Source organism: Phyllostomus discolor, chromosome 6, assembly GCF_004126475.2.
Source record: "Phyllostomus discolor isolate MPI-MPIP mPhyDis1 chromosome 6, mPhyDis1.pri.v3, whole genome shotgun sequence".
In the NCBI taxonomy this organism is placed as follows: Eukaryota; Metazoa; Chordata; class Mammalia; order Chiroptera; family Phyllostomidae; genus Phyllostomus; species Phyllostomus discolor.
Window position 1 is genome coordinate 69,521,717 of NC_040908.2, and position 10,668 is coordinate 69,532,384.

A 10,668-nucleotide genomic window follows, 5' to 3' on the forward strand; every position below is an offset into this window, starting at 1 on the left:
TGTACAGATACAGTACACACCAGGCTTGCAGTGGACTGGCCAGCGCTCTGGGCCCTCAGGCCTGTGTGCTCTATTCTGCCAAGCACCTGAAGGAGACCATCTTACACTACCAGCCCTGAAGTCACAACCAAGCTTTGCTCTCGCCACCCTTGATTTGGGGGGACCTTTATAGGAGTCTGGCTCCTGAATAAAAGGAGAAATTGGACTGGGAGCCCCCCTTTAGCAGGTGTTTGTGGTAGGGGGCAAGGCATGCCCATGACTTTGCTGCTGTTCCCCGCTTGTGAGTGGTGGACAGCATCTCCTGGGGGAGAGACCCTTGGATGTGTGACTTGACTTCTGTGAGCCTCAGTTTCTTCATCTATAAAGTAAAAGTAAGACCATTTTTTTATAGTAAGTTGTGAGGATAATGAGTATAAAGCTTGTAGCTTAGAGGAAATACTCAAAACATGGCAGCTCCCTTTCCTGTATAAGGCAGCTGCCAGGCAAAGCAACCAAGAGGTCATTGGGCTGGGCATCCGAGCCTGGGTGTATGTTCTGGGAGCCCCACATCATCCCAATATTTTGTTGATTCTTATGGGTCCTAAAATAAGTTTTTTCTTCCTTTAACTGTGTCTTTTAGGAAAAAAAAACAAAACTCAGATACCTCCAGGGAGAGGGTATTACTTAAATCCTATTTCCAGTGACTAGATAACAGCTAGGGAAGCCTGATCTTAGAAATGGTCCCTAACCAGAAGTGGTTAGAAGGAACTTTTCTAACATCCAGTCCTTTATAAGAAAGGACTTCTATAAATCTATTCTTCCATAAAAAGCAAGAAAAACACTGGCAAGATCACATACATATTATATCTGGATCTTAACCAAAGACTAAACAACCATCTGAAGATGGATTAACAAGGAGAAACTGCTGAACTTTGGTAAGAACAGTGGAGTTTGTGGTGTTTGAACTTGGCCTACTCCTATCCCTCCAACCCCAGCTTCACAGTAGCCTTGAAAACCAGCATTCTTATTGCCATCAAAAGGAAAAGACTGGATGGGGAGCTCCTCAGAAAGCTCCATCTAGAGCATTGTTACTATATGACCTGTACTGCACTTTCCTGGAAAAGCTTTGTTTATGGGACGTCACCATTGTTTAATCTAATTTTAAGCTCTCTCCATGGAAAATCCCTACCCCCAAGGTATTATATCTCTGCTTAGGGCTCTCTCCATGGGAAAACCCCTCTTCCCAGGGTGTTTGTCAAACATAATTAGCGTCGGTTATTCAGCAACTGCCCAAGATTGTGATAACAGTTGTGACAACCAAAAGCACAGCCAAAAATTTAAAAGAAAGATCTGAGAAATAGGATCTTCAAAGAGGAGTTGAAAGGCTCTGACATATTCCTTGGGATATAAAAGACTGTACATGATCAGGAAAGACATTAAAGGGCCCCAGTCTCTCAGTTCTGGCAGTCCTCAAGGGCCTCTGCAAACAGGAAGTGAAGGCTAAGACAGAGTGGTAAGCTGCCTGACATTGAAGATATGCCTCAACTCACACACCAAGCTCCTTGGAAAAGGTAGATTTCCTGACTCAAAGGCTTTAAGGGAATCTCTGTCCAATCATCAGCTGACCATTAAGCTAACTGAGGAGGTGCAGGTAAACACGGCTTACCTCCTCACACAAACACATCAAAATTACAGAAACTATAGAAAAATCATCACTCAGAACCATTAGAAATGGAATTGAATGGAAGTGGGACAACTACAGATTAAAAGAAACTGCATCTACTGAGACTGGTAGGAGGGGTGGAGACATGGAGATGCAGAATGAGCTGCTCACACACCCACATGTAGTGGATAAAAATTGTGAGGGATATCTTAGGAGTGAGAGTCACAGCCCTACACCAGGCCCCCAGCCCAGGGTTCTAGTGCCAGGAAAATAAGTCTCCACAACTTCTGGGTGTAAAAGCCAGCAGGGATTTAGTTGGTGGAATAAACTGTTAGATTCCCAAGTAGCTTCTCTTAAAGGGCTAGAACATAAACTTACTCAGACTCTCTCTGAGCCCCAGCACTGGGATAGCAGCTTGAAGGCACCAGAGATATATGGGGAGGAACTGAAGTGTCTGGTATCAGGGTGAGCTCTTGGGGACAGCTTTCTCCCAGATGGAAGTGCAGGCAGAGACCATTGTTCCTTTTCTAAGCCCTCTAACCACAGAGCCACAGAACCAGCAGACAGGTCCCATATCTGAGATTCCATCAACCTGCCTCACACTGTTTGCCCCACCCTGGTGATTCCATGAGGCCCTGCCCCACCCAAATTACAGGCTCACCCAAGCTGTTAACAGGGCTTTTCCATGTCAATGGCTTGTCTTGGCTCATGCTTCACATCTTTCTAAATCCTCTCAAACAAACAACAGCCAGCCTCAGTGAGCCTCCAGCCCCTGTACCTTTTATTAAGTGGCCCCAAACCTGGCATTAGCAGAAGCTGGCCTTGGTTCATAGCCTAGCTTCACTTGGGCATCTTCCAGTCCAGCAAAGTAGCAGCCATCTGCAGATCACTTAATAGCTTATGGCAAGTGGCCCCAGACAGAACACTGGCAATCGCTGACCTTGGTCTGCACTACCTGGGAAACCCCAGAGTGTGCACACCTAGTGGACAGCTACAGACCACTTCTGAGTACTACCAGCCAACCACCTACACAGCAACACACTCAAGGGGTAGACTAAATGGGCTCTAGAGCCCTGCTGAAGTAAGTCTTGCTCTATGGAGTTGGTCCCTGCACAGCTGATCCTCCACACAGGGCAAAGATTGGTGGTGAGTGGTCACAGACAGTCTTTGCCACTGAAAGGCCTGGGTAAATCTATCCCATTGTTGGGAAACAGCAATCAAAGCTCAACTACAAGAGGAGGATGTATTCAGCCCACACAAAGGGTGAACCTCGACTATACAGTTGAATGATAAGGGAAGCTGTGCCACTGGACCTCACAGGACACGTACTACATTAGAACACACTACCAAGACAGAGAGTCATAGCAGCTCTATCTCATAAATAACAAACACAGGGAGGCTGCCAAAACAACGAGACAAAGAACATGGCCCAAATGAAAGAGCATATCAAAATTCCAGAAAAAAAAACCCTAAACAAAATGGAGATAAGCCATCTATCAGATGCAGAGTTCAAAACACTGGTTCTAAGGATGCTCAAGGAACTTAGTGAGGACCTCAGCAGCATAAAAAAGATCCAGTCAGAAACGAAGGGTTCACTAATTGAAATAAAGAACAATTTACAGGGGAACAACAGTAGAGCAGATAAAGCCAAGATCAGATCAATGCTTTGGAACATGAGGAAGCAAAAAACAGCCAATCAGAGCACAAGAAGAAAAAAGAATTTTAAAAATGAGGGTAATATAAGCAGCCTCTGGGACAACTTCACATGTACCAACATTTGCATCATAGGGGTGCCAGAAGGAGAAGAGAAAGAACAAGACATTGGAAATCTATTTCAAAAAATATTGAAAGGAAAATTCCCTAATTTGATGAAAGAAGTAGACATTCATGTCCAGTGAGCGCAAAGAGTTCCTAACAGATGGATGCAAATAGGTCCACTCCAAGACACATCGTAATTAAAATGCCAAAGGTTAAAGATAGAGAGAATCTTTAAAAATATTTTTTATTGATTATGCTGCTATAGTTGTCCCGATTTTTTCCCTTTGGTCCCATCCACCCAGTACCACCCTTCATTCCAGCAATCTCTACCACCTTAGTTCATGTCCATGGGTCATGTGTGTAAGTTCTTTGGCTTCTCAATTTCCTATAGTACTCTTAACATCCTCCATCTATTTTGTTCCTACCAATTATGCTTCTTGATCCCTGCACCATTCCTTTACCCCTTTACCTCTCTCAGCTGATAACCCTCCAAATGATCCCCATACCTATGACTCTGTCTGTGTTCTGGTTGTTTGCTTACTTTGTTTTTTTTTTTTATTCAATTGTTGATAGATATGTATTGTTTGCCATTTTATTGTTCATAATTTTGATCTTCTTTTCCTTAAATAAGTCCCTTTAACATTTCATGTAAATATGGTCTGGCAATGTTGAACTCCTTTAGTTTTTTTCTTGTCTGGGAAGCTTTTTATCTGCCCTTCAATTCTAAATGCTAGCTTTTCTGGGTAAAACAGCCTTGGCTGTAGGTCTCTGCTTTTTCATGACTTTGAATATTTCTTGCCAATCCTTTCTATCCTGCAAGGTTTCTTTTGAGAAATCAGCTGATGGTCGTATGGGAACTCCCCTGTAGGTAACTGTTTTTCTCTTGCTGCTTTTCAGATTCTCTCTTTATCATTAACCTATGGCATTTTAATTATGATGTGTCTTGGAGTGGGCCTATTTGCATTTATCTTGTGTGAGATTCTGTGCTTTCTGGACTTGCATGTCTATTCCCTTCACCAGATTGGGGAGGTTTTCTTTCATTAGTTGTTCAAATTAGATTTACAATTTCTTGCTCTTTCTCTTCTCCTTCTGGCACCCCTATGATGCAAATGTTGGTGCATGTGAAGTTGTCCCAGAGGCTGTTTATACTAACCTCATTTTTTAAATTCTTTTTTCTCCTTGTGCTCTGATTGGCTGTTTTTTGCTTCCTTATGTTCCAAATCACTGATTTCATTCTCACCTTCATTCACTCTACTGTTGTTTCCCTGTAAATTGTTCTTTATTTTAATTAGTGAATCCTTCCTTTTTCACTGGATCTCTTTTGTGCCATTGAGGTCCTCACTAAGCTCCTTGAGCACCCTTAGAACCAGTGTTTTGAACTCTGCATCTGATAGATGGCTTATCTCCATTTTGTTTAGTCCCTTTTCTGGAATTTTGATCTGTTCTTTCATTTGGGCCATGTTTCTTTGTCTCCTCATTTTGGCAGCCTTCCTGTGTGTTTCCATGTATTAGGTAGAGCTCCTTTGACTCCCTGTCTTGGTAGCATGGCCTAATGTAGTAGGCATCCTATAGGCTCCAATGGTACAGCCTCCCCTAACAACCAACTGGGTAGTTGAGGTGCACTCTTTGTGTGGGCTGAGTACACCCTCCTCTTGTAGTTGAGCCTTGATTGCTGTTGGCAGATCAAAGGGAGTGATTTACCCAGGCCAGTCAGCTGCAAGAATTGGCTGTGACCACTTACTACCAACCTCCACCATCCATGGAGGATCAGCTATGCAGAGGCAGGGTGGTGGTGCTCTGATGTGGTCTTTAGCTATCCACTGGGTGCTCAGACCCTGGGGTTTCCCAGATTTTGCAGACCAAATTCAGCCCCACCTATGTTTTGCCCATGGCCACCCTGCACGAGCTATAAAACAATCTGAGATGGTTACTACTTTTGCTGGCTTTGGAAATTCCCAGCTAAAGCCAAGCTGTAAATCTCGGCTGGCTGTTGCTAGTGCTGTGCCTGAGGCTCACTGAGGCTGACTATTGATTGTTTGAAAGATTTTTGGAAGTTATGAAGCATGAGCCAAGACCAGCCATTCATATGGAAAAGCAGCTTGGGTTGACCCATAAGTGTGGTGGGGCAGAATCTCTGGGGGTCTCCAAGGGGGGCAAACAATGTTAGCCAGGTTGATGGAGTCTCAAATATGGCACTAGCCTGCCCACTCCATGACCCTGCAGAAGAAGGGTTCAGAAAAGGGCCAATGGCCTCTGCTCACCCTGATGCCAGACACTTCAGCCTCTCCCAGTATGCCACTGGTGCCCTTCAAGCTGCCACCCTGGTGCTAGAGCTCAGAGGGAGTGAATTTGAGTAGGTGTGGGTTCTTTAAGAGGAACTGTTTGGTGCTACAGCAGTTTCTTCCACCAACTCAATCCTCACTGATTTTTGCAGCCAGACGATGTGGGGACTTGTCTTCCTAGCACTGGAACCCTGTGCTGTGGGGGCCCGGTATCAGCCTGGGACTCCTTACTCCTGATACATCCCTCCAGAATTTTAATCCACCATATGTGGATGTGGGACCAGCCCGTTCCATGTCTGCACCTCACCTACCAGTCTGAATGGCTGTGGTTTCTTTAATTCCATAGGTGTCAGACTTCCACTCAACTGGATTTCTGATGGCTGTGAGTGATGGTTGTTCTATATTTTAGTTGTGAATTTGATATGGTTGTGCAAAGATGAGAGCCTGTCTGCCTACACACTCATCTTCTGAAGAGAAAATCTTAAAAGCAGCAAGGGAAAAAAAGCACTTAGTTACCTATAAGGGAGTTCCCATAAGACTGTCAGCTGATTTCTCAAAAGAACTTTGCAGTCTAGAAGGGCTTAACAAGAAATATTCGAAGTCATAAAAAGCAAACGCCTATTGCCGAGATTGCTCTACCCAGCAAAACTATCATTTAGAATTGAAGAGCAGATAAAAAGCTTCCCAGACAAGAAAAAGTTAAAGGAGTTCATCATCATCAAACCATTATTATATGAAATGTTAAAGGGAGTTATTTAAGACAAAGAAGACCAAAACTAGAAGAATAAAATGGCAAAAATATGTATCAACAATTGAATCTAAAACAAATTAAGCAAAAAGGAAAACAGAGACAGAATCATGGATATGGAGAGCGTTTTTTTGTTGCCAGATGGGAAGATGGATGTGAGAGAATGGGTGAGAGGTGGGGGGATTAAGAAGTACAAATAGGTAGTTACAGAATATACATGGGGATGTAAAGTACAGTTTAGGAAAAGGAGTAGTCAAAGAACTCATATTCATGACCCATGGACATGAACAATGGTGTGGGGATGGCCTGAGGGAGTGGACGGTGCTGGGTGGAGGGGACAAAGGGGAAAAAATCAGGATGACTGTAATAGCATAATCAATAAAATATATTTAAAAAATAATCACTGAAGAGGAGAAAAGCATGGACAAGACGGTGGTCTCATCAGTGCTTTAAGAGAGTTATTTGAATATCATGGGATTGTAAAAGAACTTTGGGAAGACTGATAAAATGGCTAAATACTTAGCATACCTCAGAAAGTGAAACAGAAACAGTGTGTCATGTCATGTTGCGTTAAAATGTAGCTTAAATTGTTTAAATATTAGGACTGATTTTGGCCACGATGAGGGCATAGGTAAATATACTTTGCCTCCTTGCACAACCAAAAGGACTACAACAAACTTAAGAACAAAAATAACCAGAACTGCCAGAAAATGAAACTGTATGGAAATCTGACAACCAGGAAGTTAATGAAGAAACATTCATCCAGGCTGGTAGGAGGGGCAGAGATGGGCAGCTGGGTAGAAGAGGGCATGTGACAAGGCAGAGGCTGGAGGACCAGGGGGTTTAACATTTGCATTTGCATAAACCGGGAGGAATAACTGGGGAGCAAGACAGACCTCGCAACTAGGGGTTCCAGCAAGGGAAAAGAAAGCCTCAAAATCTCTGACTGTGGGGGTTTTGGCTGAAGGAGAAACTCCAAGCCTCAGAGAAGAGTTTGTTGGAGAGATCCACTAGGTCTTAGAATGTACACAAACCCACCAGCCCAGGAATCAGCACCAGAAGGGCCCAACTTGCTTGTGGGAAGCAGGGGAAGTGATTGAAAGGCTGCCAAAAGCCAAGCAAGAGGCATTGTTCCCTCTTGGACCCCTCCCCCACATACAGCACCACAATGCAGCAATGTGGGTGCTCCGCCCTGACAAATACCTAAGGCTCCACCCTTTACAACTTTAACAGGTGCACCCAAAGAAATTTGGCTCAAATTGAAAGAATGAATCAAAACTCCAAAAATATAACTAAGTGACAAAGAGATAGCCAACCTATGAGATGCAGAGTTCAAAACACTGGTAATCAGGATGCTCACAGAAATGGTTGAGTTTGGTCACAAATTAGAGGAAAAAGTGAAGACTATGCAAAGTGAGATAAAGAAAAATATACAGTGAAGGAAACTAGGACTTCAAATCCCAGAACTTTAAATCTCTTTCAAATCAATGATCTGGAGGAGAAGGAAGAAATAAACATTCAACCAGAACAGAATGAAGAAATAAGAATTAAAAAAAAAATGAGGTGGCTTAGGAAACTCTGGGGCAATTTTAAGTAATCTCATATCCGAATCATAGGGGTGCCAGAAGGAGAAGAGGAAGAGCAACAAGTAGAAAACTTATTTGAACAAATAATGAAGGAAAACTTTGCCAATCTAGCAAAGGAAATAGACTTCCAGGAAGTACAGGAAGCTCAGAGAGTCCCAAAGAAGTTGGACCCAAGGAGGAACACACCAAGGCACATCATAATTACATTACCCAAGATTAAAATGAAGGAGAGAATCCTAGAAGCAGCAAGAGATAAGGGGACAGTCACCTACAAAGAAGTCCCCATCAGACTGTCAGCTGATTTCTCCAAAGAGATCTTGCAGGCAAGAAGGGGCTGGAAAGAAGTATTCCACGTCATGAAAGGCAAGGACCTGCCTCCAAGATTGCCCTATCCAGCAAAGCTTTCATTTAGAATGGAAGGGCAGATAAAGTGCTTCTCAGATAAGGTCAAGTTAAAGAAGTTAATCATCACCAAGCCCTTATTATATGAAATGTTAAAGGGACTTATCTAAGGAAAAGAAGATTAAAAAAAAAACTATGAACAGTAAAATGACAAGAAACTCACAACTGTAAACAACCGAACCTAAACAAACAAACAAACAACAACAACTAAGCAAACAACCAGAACAGGAACAGAATCACAGAAGTGGAGATCACGTGGAGGATTATCAGTGGGGAGGAAGCAGGGAAGGGAGGAGAATAGGGGAAAAGGTACAGGGAATAAGAAGCACAAATGGTAGGCACAAAATAGACAGGGGGAGGTTAAGAATAGTATAGGAGGTGGAGAACCCAACGAATTTATATATATGGCCCATGCACATGAACTAAGGTGGGGGTATGCTGGTGGGAGGGGTGGTACAGGGCAGAGGGGAATAAAGGGAAGGGAAAAAATGGGGCAACTATAATAACATAATCAATAAAATATACTTTAAACAAAAGCCTCATTTCCTTGCTTTGGTCATCTCTTTCCAGCTGAAGGCTATGTGCTAGATGTTGCCTGCATGCTGCCCAGACCCCAGTTCAGGCACAAAGCACTTGTTCCTCCAGGCGGTAAGAGTTGTGAGGAGGGAGCCCTAGGCGCTGATCGCCATCTCCTCTACCCACTAAAACTGCGGTGCTTTGCTGGGGATCCCCCATCCTACAACACATGCTGGAAATTGCCTCTAGACAGAAAACAGGGGGCATTTCTCTCCTGCACTGAGTGCTGCCCAGTGTCTGCAAACAGTAGTTTCATATATTTGGTCCCATTTTCTGACTGTTTTTTGCAGGGCCAAGTTCCGTCACGTTTACTACTTCACAGGTGAAAGAAGAGGTTGTGCAAGGAAACATTACTTTTCACTATGTGCCCTTCTATTGTCTTTGATTTCTTTCTTGTTTAAATAATCATGTATGACTTTTATAATTTAAACAAAACAAAATGTTTCTATTTAAAAAGTTTACTGAAAGTGTCCATTGAGAGTTGGATAGAGTTCCCTTTGCACTTTTAACAAAGGATTCCATTCAAGGGCAGAAGTGTTAAATGGGAATGTTTTCTTCTGGCCTGAAGTAGAACGCTCTTTTGGATGGAGAGGCAGAATATTTGGGTTCAAGCCCCAGCTCTCTTCTATAAAGGTGTGGTGGCCAACGGTCTGCAGCCGAGACCCTCCGAGCCCTCCACTTAGCCCCAACGTCAGCTCTGGCTGTGGATACGCTGCCCTGTGGCTTTAACTGTCACTGAATCGGGATGCTTCTGTGTCCCCAGCCACCTGATGAGAAGGGAGCCATCCCCAGTGACATTCTCTAGTACCTCCCTTATTTTAAAAAAATGTTTATTGGTGCACTTCCCAGGCTGTTGACCTCCACCAGGACCTTGGGAGAAAAGGGGTGACTTGAAAGCAGAGGTTGGGTCAGAGAGGGTCCCCATGGCCTTCATCCCCAGGCAGGCCACTGGTCACAGCCTCCGGGCCAGTGCACGTTACAGGGCCTTCTCCTCTTCCCACTGGCTGCAAGTCCCCCATGATGATCTGCCAAGCTCTCACCCAGGGGCCTGCTCAACATGCCTCTCCCCAGTTGCAGGGCAGGGACCCACGGGGGCCACAGCCCCATGAACAGAGCCCTTCTCCTGCGCCAGGAACCCAAGACGTCTCCCCACCTCCTCCTGCCAGGCAGCTAAAGTTAGCATCACAGACGGAGCTGTGGACAGGTATAACTGTACACACAGAATATAAGGCAAAAGGAACAAAAGGGGTCCCGATGACAATGAGGCCTCTCCCCGCCCCTATTTCAGCACACTTCCATCAACACTGTGCAGTTGCTAACCTTTTGGACCTTTGTCAGACTTACACATGAAAGTTACTTTTAATTCTCATTTCTCTTGTTGGAGGTCAACTATCAGCTCTTATGTTAAGGACATTTGCGATCACCATGTGATCCCACAATCCCACCCTGGACATAGACCCAAAAGAACTGAGAGCAGAGACTCCACAGAGATGTGCACCCCCAGGTTCACAGCAGCACTACTCACAGCAGCCCAAAGATGGAAACAAGCCAGGCATCATCTGCAGCCGAATGGAGAAACAAAATGTGGTAGAAACATACAATGGAATATTAATGGGCTTTAAAAGGAAGGAAATTTTGCTCTCCTTCCACAGGTTCCAACATGGGGATGTTGTT